Here is a 13,801-nt window from a genome sequence, read left to right as displayed (position 1 = left end):
GATTGACTCATTTCCCTTAAGTAATCTTTGGAACAGAGCCCTTAAGTTTTGCGCCTGTTACTGTCTAGTCTCACTCTCTCTCCAAAGCATAGACAACATGATGTTGTCTCAGTCACCTGCCCTTATTTTTATCTGATCATTTATCTTTGTTGTCTCCCTTCTTTGCCACTTTCCTGCCATTTTATTTTATTTTTTTTAAAGATTTTATTTATTTATTTGTCAGAGAGAGAAGGAGAGAGAGTGAGCACAGGCAGACAGAGAGGCAGGCAGAGGCAGAGGGAGAAGCAGGCTCCCTGCCGAGCAAGGAGCCCGATGTGGGACTCGATCCCAGGACGCTGGGATCATGAACTGAGCCGAAGGCAGCTGCTTAACCAACTGAGCCACCCAGGCGTCCCCTTTCCTGCCATTTTAGATAAGGCAGTAAATAACTCATTTTCACCAAAGCCAACCCTCCCAATTGTGCCCTTCTTCTGTTTTCCCTTTTCTTGGCACTTGCTTCATTAAATTTTCCCACAGTTGCCTTACACCTTAAATCCCTCTCTCTCTCTCTCTCTCTCGACTCTAGGTCTTTCCTCTTCATCTAAAAACAAGCATCACTTCCACTGTCTTAAAAGAACTTACTCATAATGCCTTATCAAGTTACTTCCTGCCTCTCTCCTGTACCAAACAGCTGCTGCTGCTGCTGCTGCTGCTGCTGCTTCTTCTTCTTCTTCTTTTTAAGAGTTAGGGAGGGGCAGAGAATCTCGAGCAGGCTCCTGGATGCCCACTGTGGAGCAGACGCAGGACTCAATCCCATGACCCTGAGATCATGACTTGAGCCAAATCAAGAGTCCGATGCTTACCTGACTGAGCATCCATGTGCCCCACTGACCAACTTGAACAATACTACCTGTACTCTTCACCCTCAGTTCACTGCTAAGCCTCGACAGTATCTTGCTTATTGTCTTTCATTCATCACCTGTAACCTTGGACAACAAAGCTGCTGACCTCTCCTCTAATGTCCTTATCCTTACACTTATGCATACATCAGTACTGAAAACTACCCTTCCCTGAAGAGTGCCATCTCCTTTGGTTTTTATGATACTCTCTTTTTTCCCCCCCCCTGGTAAATCTTGTGTCTCAGAACTCTGGGGTGTATATGTTTTCCAGGGATTGCCTTTGCCTTTTTCATTATCATAGTGGTAATTTTCAAATCTGTCAGCTTGAGCCCAACTTTTCTTCCCATTTTCTTCCCTGCCTGTCCTCTCCTTGAGAATAATTTCTTGTCTTCAAGAAATAGAAACATTTTCTTCAGTTTTGCTCTTCTGTCTGCCCCAACGACTCTGATCTCTCTCTCTCTTATTCTTTCTCCTTCTTCCTTTTTTTTCTTATTCTTTCTCCTTCTTCCTTTTTTTTCTTCCTTTTAATCCTTTTCTGATTTTCTTTCTCCTTCTTCCTTTTTTTTCTTCCTTTTAATCCTTTTCTGATTTTCCTAACCTGAAGTCAGTGTAATTTCTTTAACTCCAGTCATAGACTTTTGGGTCAGTAGCTGTCAAATCTGACTGATCATCAAAATCAGACTTTCAGAGTGGTGCGGCTGAGTCAGTCTACTGAGTCAGTCAGTAGAGCATGTGACTCTTGAATTTGGGATTGTGAGTTCAAGCCCCAATTTGGGTATAGGGCGATTTAGAAAAAGGAGAGAGAGAGAGAGACTTTCAAAAATTATGGCTTAATAAGGGGTGCCTGCGTGGCTCAATCAGTTAAGTGTCCAACCCCTGATCCCAGCTCAAGTCATAATCTCAGTGTCATGAGATCAAACCCCACGTTGGGCTCCACACCCAGCTGGGAATCTGCTGGAAATTCCCTCCCTCTGCCCCTCTCTCCCTCCCTCTCCCCACCTCACACTCTCTCTCTTCTTCAAATAAATAAGCCTTTTTTAAAAAAAAAAAACTTATGGTTTAATGAGTCTCCCTGCAGACTTATTGAATTAGAGTCTTCAGTGATCAAGTCCTAATACTTGTATAATTTTTTTAAAGTTTCTCATTGTTTTCTAATTGAGGGGTATAACTGTAGATCCTAAGTCTGAAATATTCTGTGTCCATTCCATTCTTTCCCTTGTGGGGGCCTCTCATCTGCCCTTCCCTTACCTCAGGCCCTCATTATCTCCCTTTCTGACCACAGCGGTCGTTGCCTAACCAGTGCCCTTAGGAACAGCATTCTCTCTGCCAATCTCTTACTTTCCTAGGAGATGAAGTTTGCTGTAGATAAGGCCACACCTCTTTCTCAGAAATTTTAAGTGACTTTCATTTCCTATAATATAACTCTGTTTTTGCTGAACCTAGACCACACGATGCCTCATGACCCAGTGTTACAAACATTTTTTTCATTAAGCACCTTCACTGACCTTTAATTCCAATCAAAAGGACTAATTTACCCTAATTCATGCATTTGCCTTTTTTGCCTCTTTTAGCTATATCCACTACCTTAATCTCAATATTTACATGTTCAAAGAGAGCTCAGCTTCAAATCCCACCTAAAATTTCTTATCCCTTTCAAAGACTTTGGTGGTAACTATCAAAGGTGGGTAACTGAAGCTTTCCCTGGGTTTTTATTTAACTTTGTCTCTCTCTTCTAATATGTATCTTCTACCTTTTATTATACTGTGTGTGTGTGTGTGTGTGTGTGTGTATAGTATTTGAAAGAATATCTATATCTAATTCATCCTCTTACCTGTCACATTTTATCTCATACTTTATTTTATTTTTTTTTATTTTTTATTAACATGTAAGATATTATTAGTCTCGGGGTACAGGTCTGTGAATCATCATGCTTACACTCTTCACAGCACTCACCATAGCACATACCCTCTCCAATGTCCATAACCCAACACCCTCTCCCTACCCTCCCCCCGCCACCCTCAGTTTGTTTTGAGACATTAAGAGTCTCTTAAGGTTTGTCTCCTTCCTGATCCCACCTTGTTTCATTTTTTCCTTCCCTACCCCCCCAAACCCCCCACATTGCCTCTTAAATTCCTCATATCAGGGAGATCATATGATAATTATCTTTCTCTGCTTGACTTATTTCACTAAGCATGATACGCTCTAGTTCCATCCATGTTGTCGCAAATGGCAAGATTTTGTTTCTTTTGATGGCTGCATAGTATTCCATTGTGTATATATACCACATCTTCTTTATCCATTCATCTGTTGATGGACATCTAGGTTCTTTCCATAGTTTGGCTATTGTGGACATTGCTGCTATAAACATTCAGGTGCACATGCTCCTTTGGATCACTACATTTGTATCTTTAGGGTAAATACCCAGTAGTGCAATTGCTGGGTCATAGGGTAGCTCTGTTTTCAACTTTTTGAGGAAATTCCATGCTGTTTTTCAGAATATCTCATACATTTTTGATGTTTGCTAAAACATAATTCTTGAATAACAAGCAATGGCCAATATCTAAGTGTTCTGCATTTCAACCATTAAATCCTCACTGGATACAGAGAAAGTTATTTGGGAGGTCATTTTACAGAGGAGGAACATGTGTCTCAGAGCAGTGAAGTAACTAACCAAGGTCACACGGCTAGGAAATGGCCTTCAAGTAATCTGACTCCTGAGTCCAGGCTCAGAGCTGCAGTTCTGCATTTTTTATATGAATAAATCACACTCAGTCAACCTCAGTGCATGCTTTTTTAAAAAAATGTAATTTTCCAAGGGCCCATATTCAAAACAGATCTTTTTCTTTTAATTGAATTTGACAGAAGCAAATTATAAAATTTATTATCAGTAACATTCAGGAAAGCAAATGATGTGATTTATAATTAGGATGCATCAACCTCCAGAAAGAAGTCAAAATTGGATTATAGGAAAGACTGAGGGAGTTGAAAAGCAGTTTAAACCCCTGTTGTACAGTTCTATAAAGATAATGTCAGTCGGTGTGGTTATAAATTGACAAGTAATAGAAATGAACAATTTTTGATCCTTACACTCATTTAATTATACAATCTCTAAGAAGTGTGGTGTTTTCTCTCTCTTCATCAGTTTCTTCCCTAATGCCAGAGTATTTGCAAATAAACACTCAATCTGTGGTTATAGTAAAGCTACTTTACCAACAAGGAAAAAAATATATTTTTTTTTTTACAAATGTGTTCACAAACACTGTTAACAGGATAAACTCTACCTGGTTTTTTTTTTTAAATGGATAGAAACAAATAAAAAAGTAGCAAGATCTGTCTAGCCTATAAATATGGAATCAAAAAAATGTAAAAAAAAAAAAAAGATGAAATCAAATAATAAAAATGTCTCCTTTTGAGGGCTTGGGAAGCCCAGTGACCTAAAAAAATTATATGGCTGCTCGTTCGTCTGATCTACTAATGCCAAGCAGTGGTATCTAAAATTAAATAAGATTCCAATTTTATTTCATTCTTTTTTTTCCCCCCTAAGGAAGATAAATTTAATTTTTTTTTTATTTTTTATTTGAGTATGTTCCACACAATGTTACATTAGTTCCAGGTGCACAGTATAGTGATTCAGCATCTGTATACATTATGCTGTGCCTTTTATTCCCATGACTTATTCATCCCATAAAGTGGAAGTCTGTACTTCCCATTTCCCTCCACCCATTCTGCACACCCTCCCACATCCCTCCCTTCTGGCAACCATTAGTTCTCAGTATTTATAGGTCTGATTTTGCTTTTATTTGTATGCTTATTCATTGATTTGTTTTTTAGACTCCTAAATATAAATTAAATCCTATGTCTTTCCCAGCCTGACTTATTTCACTTAGCATACTACCCTCTAGGTCCATCTGTATTGTTGCAAATGGCAAGATCTCATCCTTTTTATGGCTATGTAATATTCCATTGTGTGTATGTATGTGTGCATGTATATATACACACTTCACATCTTCTTTATCCAATGATCTCACTCTTAGGAAAAGAAGTGGAAACATAGTTTTAATTAGAGTGGTAGTATCTAACTTATAGTTGCCACTAATATCTGACACCTGTGAACCACTGTAACCAGTAGCAATTTGAATTCCAGGTAAAAGAGGATAAAAAGAGAAAAAAAGCTAGAATTAAGATCTCACAAATTTTAAGGTCTACATATGACATTGACAGACAAATAAATATACAAACACTTTAATGGTATATCATTGGGTAAAAATCACTTTGATCAAATTACTTTGATCACTAATATATAAATATTGTCAGTATAGGTATTACTGTTTTTTTGGACAGTCTCCTGCAAAAATGATACACATGGTATTTATTCTGGGAATTGCCTTTCTTAACATGGTAGTTCCCCTTTTTTTTCTATGTAAGGGCTTGGACTAAGGTTGTTTGGTAAGAATGAGTAGTAAGATACTGGTTTACTTCCATATGGGTAAAACTCCCAGCCACACCTTTGGGTACTATACCATTGCTTAAATGAACGCTGACAAACCTGTGTATTACATAGATATCATACCACTTTATGGTCTGTTATTATTGTATATTCCCGAAAACAGCTCTGTCTGGTGGGTTTGGTGTTAGTTTTCTTGGTTTACAGTCATAGCTATTTAACAACAGAATAATATCCCCAAAGCTTTTATGAAATATATTACATTATTTAAAAGACCAGATAATGCCCTGATAATCTTACAGCTATAGGGAGAAAAAATGAAATTAATCATATTGACAAAGAATGAAAAGATTAACTCAAGTACACTTTTTAGAGTAATGACATGGCAAGAGAAATAAAAAGAAAATAAAAATTTAAATTTCTGTTCCAGTTTTACAATATAATAACCAGAGAACCGAATTAAAAGAAATAAGTGTGAGGTCAGCTGGCATTTATCCAGGTTGAGGGTCTACCAGAAAATAGCTCTAGAACCGACATATTTAACACACTGTAAAAATATTTTCTTGAACACATCTTTAGTATTTATTTTTATGAGACATTGTGTCAGAATTGACTCAAGACTTCAGCGTTGAATTTGAGCCTGTTAAATCTTAATGACTGCCATGTGATGTCCTATCAAACCATCTATAAAACATAACTAGCTATTCATGGCCAAATACATAGTAACCTAATTTCCAAAAATTATGAGGCCATATAGTAAGATTCAAAATATAGATGTAGGCAGGTTGAAAGATGCATTGTATATTTTCATAGTATTATAAAAGCTAAGTGTGTTGGAAATTGCTGTTTGGTGCCTGAGCATGCCTGGAGATGAGTGTTTTGAACTCTTTAACGGCTGAGTAACTGGTAATATAGTCAGAAAACTAGGTTAAGCCAATCCTTGGTTGTTAGCTGGCTGGCCTCATGCTTGTTTAAGGTCTCCTAAAAAACTTTTGTCATAATGTCATTTTGTAAAATAATAATGAAGTATGTTAAAAATTATTATGTTGGCTGTGAACCCAAATGATAATTCTTCCCATAGTTCCGAGACATTTTCCTCACAAGAAGAAAACAAACGATTTAACCTTTTCCTTGAGTATCACAGACCTATTTGACTCCCCTCAGTAGGATATTATCTAGCAACTTTGAAGTACATGGTTCAAATGGAATTACTCTAATAACAGTTTGTGCAAGGTCCATGTGGGTATGTCTCATCTAACTTGATTATTCTCCTTAGATTCAAAATTATAGTCTGCAAATTGAAAATTATATATAGCTTTTGCAAAGCGAGACCATAATTCTAGGCTTTTACTATTTTTATTTTTTTCATTCCCAATAAATCACACTCGAAGTAGGCCTGACACTGGACTGTCCTTTAGCATCCAGGAAAGCCCTAAGTCAGCTGTTGACGGAGTTCCACCGTTTAGGTTCTCAGCAGACCTTGAGACTCCTCTGAAAATTTGTTCACATCCCTTCTCTTTACCCCTGGAAAATAAACTCTAGGCCAGTATTGATCAGCTCTCTTCTCTTGCCTGAAGATCCAAGTTTTCACCTGAGCACATCCTTCCCAATTAGGCTTGCTTCTTTCATATCTCAGTAAGGGTCAGGCTATATCCATGCCAGAAAGGGGTGGGGGTGGGCCTCTACTATCGGTGATGTTTACTGTACCCACTTTATGTCTCAGATGTCCTATGGGCTACTTAAATTACCTTCCAGAGTAGAAATTTACAGTTGTGAGTCACAATGCATTGGGGAGACTCATTGCCAGCATTTTTAAGCGGGGTGGGATGGGTTAGAATAGCAAAGGGAGGAGAGGAGGGAGGAAGGGCTCCGGGGGAGGAGGGGGGCGGATAGAAGACACTGAGAGGTCCAGTTTAAATACGCTGGTCAGGAAGCTTTCAGTGATGGTTTGGATGTGGTGGAATTTACAGTCTGCCGTCTGAAAGCAACTGTCCTCCAAGAGTAATCTTCAGGCTCCGTCAGGTAAACAGGAGGGTCCTAGAGCTCAATGGGTTTGAGAAATTCGGGTTCAAAAAAAGTTCAACTTTTTTTGTTACGTGATTTTGGGGTCTTTAAATATACAGGAAGACACTGTGTAGAGCCATGCACTATTTCCTGAACTTGACTAAAGGCATGACAGTCATGGGAATGAAGATGCTAGTAGTAAGTCTTATCGAACATGTGCTTTGTGCCGGGCTCTGTGCCGATTGCTTTCTGTGTATGCTCTCTCCCTACATTCCCCCATGTGGTGTGGCATATGAGGGGCAAGGAGGCACGGGGCCAGTCTCTGGGAATGGGGGTACTAGTAGGCTAATAGGACTCAGAATGAAGAGAGTTTAAGAGGAGGGATACTAAATTCAGCTTTGGATGGACTGAGTCTGAGATGCTTTGAGGATCTTCAAGCCTGGAGCTCTAGAGCTCAGGAGAGATGGAGGTGCACATTTGGACATTGTTGTCCCTAAAGTGCTCTTTAGTGAGCGCTAGTGACTATGGAGATTAAATTTAGTAAGGATGGCAAAATAAAGTGAAGAACCTGGTACATAGCAGAGAGCAGAGATGTACAAAATCTAGCCTGTTGCAACAAACGTTTGAGAGCTCTTAAAACCCATCTGGAGAACGGGGAACCTATTCTGAGTCCTGTGTCTCCTCTCTCCAGATATATTTATAAATGTTCGTAGATTTGTTATCTCTTCCACCTATAGTATCCTCATGCTGATTTGGCAGTTCTGTGGAATCTATGTCCTGTTGTGTTCCTCTGTCACTTTAGGTTTATTTGCTGAGAACACTAGTGTGTGACTCGCATTGTGGGGTTAATGTTAACCCTTGTTGAGGAAGCTTAAGCACACAATTTATATATTCTCACCAAGAAATGGGTCAGATTCATGAAACTGTTTGCCTCCAGGTATCTGTTAATTTCAGAATAATGGCCCATAATTTAGAAGTAAGGCCTTCTGATACCTTTTTTTTCAATTACCTTCGTTTAAAAATAATACATGCCTGTTGTTGGAAATAGCCCCATAAATATCTTGAATCTACGCATTATTTCACAGCTGTGTTCCTTGTTTTACATTGATGAATTTGTTTTAGTAGCACATCCAAATTGTTAGAATCAGAAGGTCAGTGAGGTAAAATTAAAACAAGTACTTTAGAAGATTGTAAACACAGAATAAATTTCAGCCTCATGTAAATGAGGTGTGATTTCCATAATAAAGCCACTATTGTTGTCACTGGGGCATAGCAATAAAGTCAGGGCTGCAATTACAAAGAGAAGAAATAATACAGCACCGTACTTTCTTTAAAAATGGCAATTAAATTCATTGAAATCATATTTTCCACTAAAAAATAAAAAGATTTTATGTATTCTCAATGGAATCTGCAAAATCCCGTAAGTAGACTTTCTTAATGATAGCGGAACCAAATGACACATCCACTTGCTGATGTTTTTTCCTTTCCCCAAGTAATTTCTTTTACTAAAAGACTTTTCAGACTACTTTGTCTACTACATTAATGACTCTTTGCTAATTTAAGTGTTTAAATTAAGTACTTTGAGAATTTGATTTTTTTTTCCTCTCTGTCATAGAACTTCATCTTAACACAAGCCTGCCTTTTTAAACATGGCCTTTATTTAAAAAAAAAAAAAAATTGTAGTAAAATATACATAACACAAAATTTACCATTTTAACCATTTTCAAGTTTATAATCCAGTGGCAAAAAGTACATCCACAATGTTGTGCAATCATCAGTCCATCTGTTCATTGTGAGAAGTTTTTCATCAACTCAAACATAAACTCTGTACCCAATAAACAAACTTCCTATTCCCCATTTCTCCTCGCCCTGGTGACCTCTCTTCTACTTTTTGTCTGGATGAATTTGCCTACTTGAGGCACCTCATAAAAGTGCAATCATACAGTATTTGTCCTTTTGTGTCTAGCTCATTTTAAGATAATATTTTCAGGGTGTCTGGGTGGCTCAGTGGGTTAAGCCTCTGCCTTCAGCTCAGGTCATGATCCCGGGGTCCTGGGATCAAGCCCCACATCAGGCTCTCTGTTCCACGGGGAGCCTGCTTCCTCCTCTCTCTCTGCCTGCCTCTCTGCCTACTTGTGATTTCTGTCAAATAAATAAATAAAATATTTAAGGAAAAAAAAAAGATAATGTTTTCAACATTCATCCATGTTGTAGCACATGTCAGAATGTCATTCCTTTTTTGAAGCTGAGTAATATTCCATCGTGTGTGTATACAGGAGCAAGCATTTTCACTGCAAACATTTTCACTGCATAATTAATAGGCCATAAGGCAATTTGGCCATAAAAGGCAAAGTCATGAAAAAAAAAAGAGGAGCTTCGTTAAAAAGGATATTATGAAATATGAAAAGTGAATGACAAAATTTAAAAAGATTTTATTGTGAAATATGAAACATTTGGATACATTTTATTTATTTATTAAAAGATTTTATTTATTTATCTGACAGACGGAGATCACAAGTAGGCAGAGAGGCAAGGGGTGGGGGGAGGGAGCAGGCTCCCTGCTGAGCAGAGAGCCCGAGGTGGCGCTCCATCCCACTGGGATCGTGTTCTGAGCTGTAGGCAGAGGCTTAACCTACTGAGCCACCCAGGCACCTCTTATTTATTTATTTTTAAGTAGGCTCCATGCCCAACATGGGACTTGACCTCTAGGAAACTGATATGATTTTCATTAAGCGTAGCATTAATTTTCATTGTGCCGAATAGAAATCACAGTAGCTGTTAAACAACTACACGCCCCTCCCCCTTCATCACCACCCCCCACTCCGGAACAGCCCTTCTCATGTGGTAGTTACTCTACGCCCCAAAGAGGATAAAGGTACCTGCTCAGTGGCGGATTAGCCATAAAACGGATGAAGTTTAAGTTTTAGGGCCTCTCCCTTGCATAAATCCCCTCTAAGATTCGATACCTAATTTTGCTGTGGCAATTCTTATTTTTTAAAGTAGCCTCTGCAAGTTTTACAAACTTCAGGCCCACAAAATCTGCATTTGTCTCTGGATATGTTTCTTCTATCTGAAATCGTGTACTCATCATTGTTGTACTGCTGGGAAATCAGCCTGGGATCTGTTGTTCAGTATACTGAGTTATTTATGACTGGCTTTCTTCCTTGCAGAGTTTCTGCTCTGGGGTGCCAAGCTACCACGCTTTTCTGCGGAGTTCCAGAGAAACCTAGGCCATGGGTGTTTCTAGTCAGTCCCAGTATGCTCTCTTGGCTCTCCCGCTGAGCTTTGTCAGCACACGGCACTTGTTTGGCTCTAGGCACATTAGAGGAACATGCAGGCCAAATTTTGAAAATCAGGTTCCTAGTTGTTCATGCAAAATACGCATGTCCTTTTGTACTCTGCACAGAGCCATAAATAGAATTTTGTACTTACACAGTGGGAACAAAGAATGCAACTGCCAGACTTGATATCTAATCTTTAAAAAATTTAATGAGCATAGCATAGGAAGTTTCCTAAATATTAGGGTATCTTGTCATAAGTAAAAATGAGCCTCTGGCCTTTCATCAAATTGTATGATTTCATTAAACAAAAATAAATTTTTCTAAAATTTAAATAAATCTTAATATATTCTTTCCTGTTCTGCTGCAAGGCATTAATGACAAAGGAATTGTTCATCTGTATAAACTATGTCTTTTTTTTAAAAACTATATTTTATTTATTTATTTGACAGAGAGAGGGAGAGCGAGCACAAGCAGGGGAGCAGTAGGCAGAGAAAGAGGGCAGGGAGCCCAACGTGGGGCTCCATCCCAGGACCCCAGGATCATGACCTGAGATGAAGGCATTTAACTGCCTAGGCCACCCAGGTGTTCCAGATTGTGTCTTATTCTTATTTTCTCTGTGAAGTTATAATAATAACTCAGACAATTCTATATTCTTTATGAAGGACCTATTTTGGGAAGATAGCAGCATAGTGTCCTCTTAAACCCTTTTTTCTCCTCAAAAAAGAAAGAATGCTCAGTTTCCCTATTCCACCCTCCCTACCCCATTCCCTTTCCCTCCTTTCTCTTCTAGTGCTTTTCCTTTCCCTTCCCTCCCCAAAGAATCCCATCCTAAAACCATCCTCACAGTTACCATCTGCAGAAAGGTGTTAAAGAATGGAATGCAGGAATCTCATTCATTGCAAGGGGGACATCTATGGGGGAGGTACAGCCCCACATGAGGTGTCAGAACCCACGTGTGCAAGGGAGGGGATTGTGATTCTGACCAGGAGACTGGTCACAATCAAATAGGGCAGTTGATCGAATAGGTAAATATATTAAGAATAGTGAGATATAAATTTCTTTTTTTTTTTTAAGATTTTATTTATTTATTTGACAGATAGAGAGAGGCCACAAGTAGGCAGAGAAGCAGGCTGAGAGAGAGGAGGAACCAGTCTCCCCGCTGAGCAGAGAGCCCGATGTGGGCCTTGATCCCAGCACCCTGAAATCATGACCTGAGCCAAAGGCAGAGGCTTAACCCACTGAGCCACCCAGGTGTCCAAGAAATAGATTTCTTAACAACAGATAAGAGATTTATGAAAATTAAAAGGAAGAAAATTAGGATTAACCCTGTGGTTTTGGATTGAAATTAGATGTATTGGTGTGAACTGGTGCTGATGTTCATTATATAGAGATAGATCCAGTGATCTAGATGTAAAGATCTAGATGTGTGTGTGCGTTCATACATGAACCTCCATATATTCTCTAGCTCTGTCTGCTGGGAAGGTTTAGGGGCAGAAACACTCCAATAATTATGAGCATACCTAGCACCCAGTCTTGGTTTCTAAATGCCATTCTCCCCCAAAAGAAGCCAGAACTGGATCAGGGAAGGTACAAGAGGAGTTTGAAACATCTTGTTGGACCATTGGGGCACCTGGGTGGCTCAGTGGGTTAAAGCCTCTGCCTTTGGCTCAGGTCACGATCCCAGGGTCCTGGGATTGAGCCCCACATCGGGCTCTCTGCCCAGCGGGGAGACTGGTTCCTCCTCTCTCTCTGCCTGCTTCTCTGCCTACTTGTGACCTGCCAAATAAATAAATAAATAAAATAAAGTCTTTAAAAAAAGAAAGAAAGAAAGAAACATCTTGTTGGACCAGAAATCAAGGAAGTACTTTCAGAATGATGAGGACATAACAAAAGGCTCAGAAACCATCTTGCCGGGGCTCCCATTAGTCAGATTTAGGATAATTTGGGACATCAACATGAAAATAATGGACAGTAACCCATTAAGTACATATGAGTCCATGTTTTAAAAAATAAATAAATGAGTAAATTAAACATTCAATAAAGAAAGAGGTATTTATCCAGTTTCAAAGTAATCCCATATGAATACTTAATAATCAAAAAGGAAAACAGACTAACTTCACAGTGGAGACGTATGCAGCCACTACCTTAATCAAGTGACCTGAATGAGTCGCCCAAGTCATGGGACTAATCGAATTTTTGTGCTACCCAACGAAATGCTATAAAAAGAGCCCAGCCTTCCTTCTGTGAGTTCTGCCAAAGTTTATAATCTGAATCACAGGAATACATCAGATGAACTCAAATTTAAGGACTCTCTACAGGAAAAACTGACCAGTAGTCTTCAAAAGTATCAGTCTTAAAATTCAAGTACACAGAGGTACAGTGCTTGGCATTAAAGGAGAGTGTAGAAGCATGTCAGCCAGACCTTTCTGCTACAAAGGAGGTGATGGAAACAATGGACAAATCTTGAGTGGGATCGGAGGATGGCAGTAATAGATCAGCATTAATTTCCTGATTTGGTGGTCCCATTGTGTTGATGTAGGAGAACGTCTTTGTAGAAAATATACATTAATGTTTTCAGAGAGGAAGGGCACCCAGGTGGCTCAGTCAGTTAAGTGTCTGACTCTTGATCTGGGGATTCTGAGTTCAAGCTACATATTTGGTGTAGAGATTACTACTACTAATCATAATAACAAACTTTAAAATGTCACCTTAAAAAATATATTAAAACATGGAGTATTCAGAGAGTGATGCAGGATTCAGTTGGCAACTTTAAAGTGGTTCGGTAAGAAAACAAACCTGTGTGGTCAAACTGTACTGGCGGCTCTTCTAAAAGGTCGAGAATGTTTCAAAATAAAAGCTTTAAATTGCTAAGGTTGGGTTATTTGATTCTTCTAATTTCCAGAGTACATGTAGATTCCAGCCAGTAAGTGGTAATGGTGGGTGTATAGGGACCTTGAGGTCTGTCCTAAGAGTTGTCAGTAGTGTGGTCCATCCTGATGTCTTTCAACAGCTTGAAATGTGCTTATTTGTAGCTACTACGATCTGATTCACTTTCCAAATCTTATATAGCTTGTGATTTCAATGTTAAAATCCCCTTTTTAAGGTTATTATTCTATAATGCACATGTCAATGACAAAAGACAAGGGTAATGAAGTCCTTGGCCCTGAAGAAATCTGTCCAGAAAACTACTGAAA

General features: G+C 38.9%; 1 protein-coding gene across 1 annotated transcript in view; it reads left to right on the top strand.

Moving 5' to 3' along the window:
• Nucleotides 1-13,801, top strand: part of ADGRV1 (adhesion G protein-coupled receptor V1) — a 549,981-nt gene that overhangs the window by 459,895 nt on the left and 76,285 nt on the right. The gene's annotated exons all lie outside the window — the stretch shown is intronic.

This window comes from Neovison vison, chromosome 1 (genome assembly GCF_020171115.1).
Source record: "Neovison vison isolate M4711 chromosome 1, ASM_NN_V1, whole genome shotgun sequence".
Taxonomy (NCBI): Eukaryota; Metazoa; Chordata; class Mammalia; order Carnivora; family Mustelidae; genus Neogale; species Neogale vison.
This window is presented reverse-complemented; position numbering and strand designations above follow the sequence as displayed.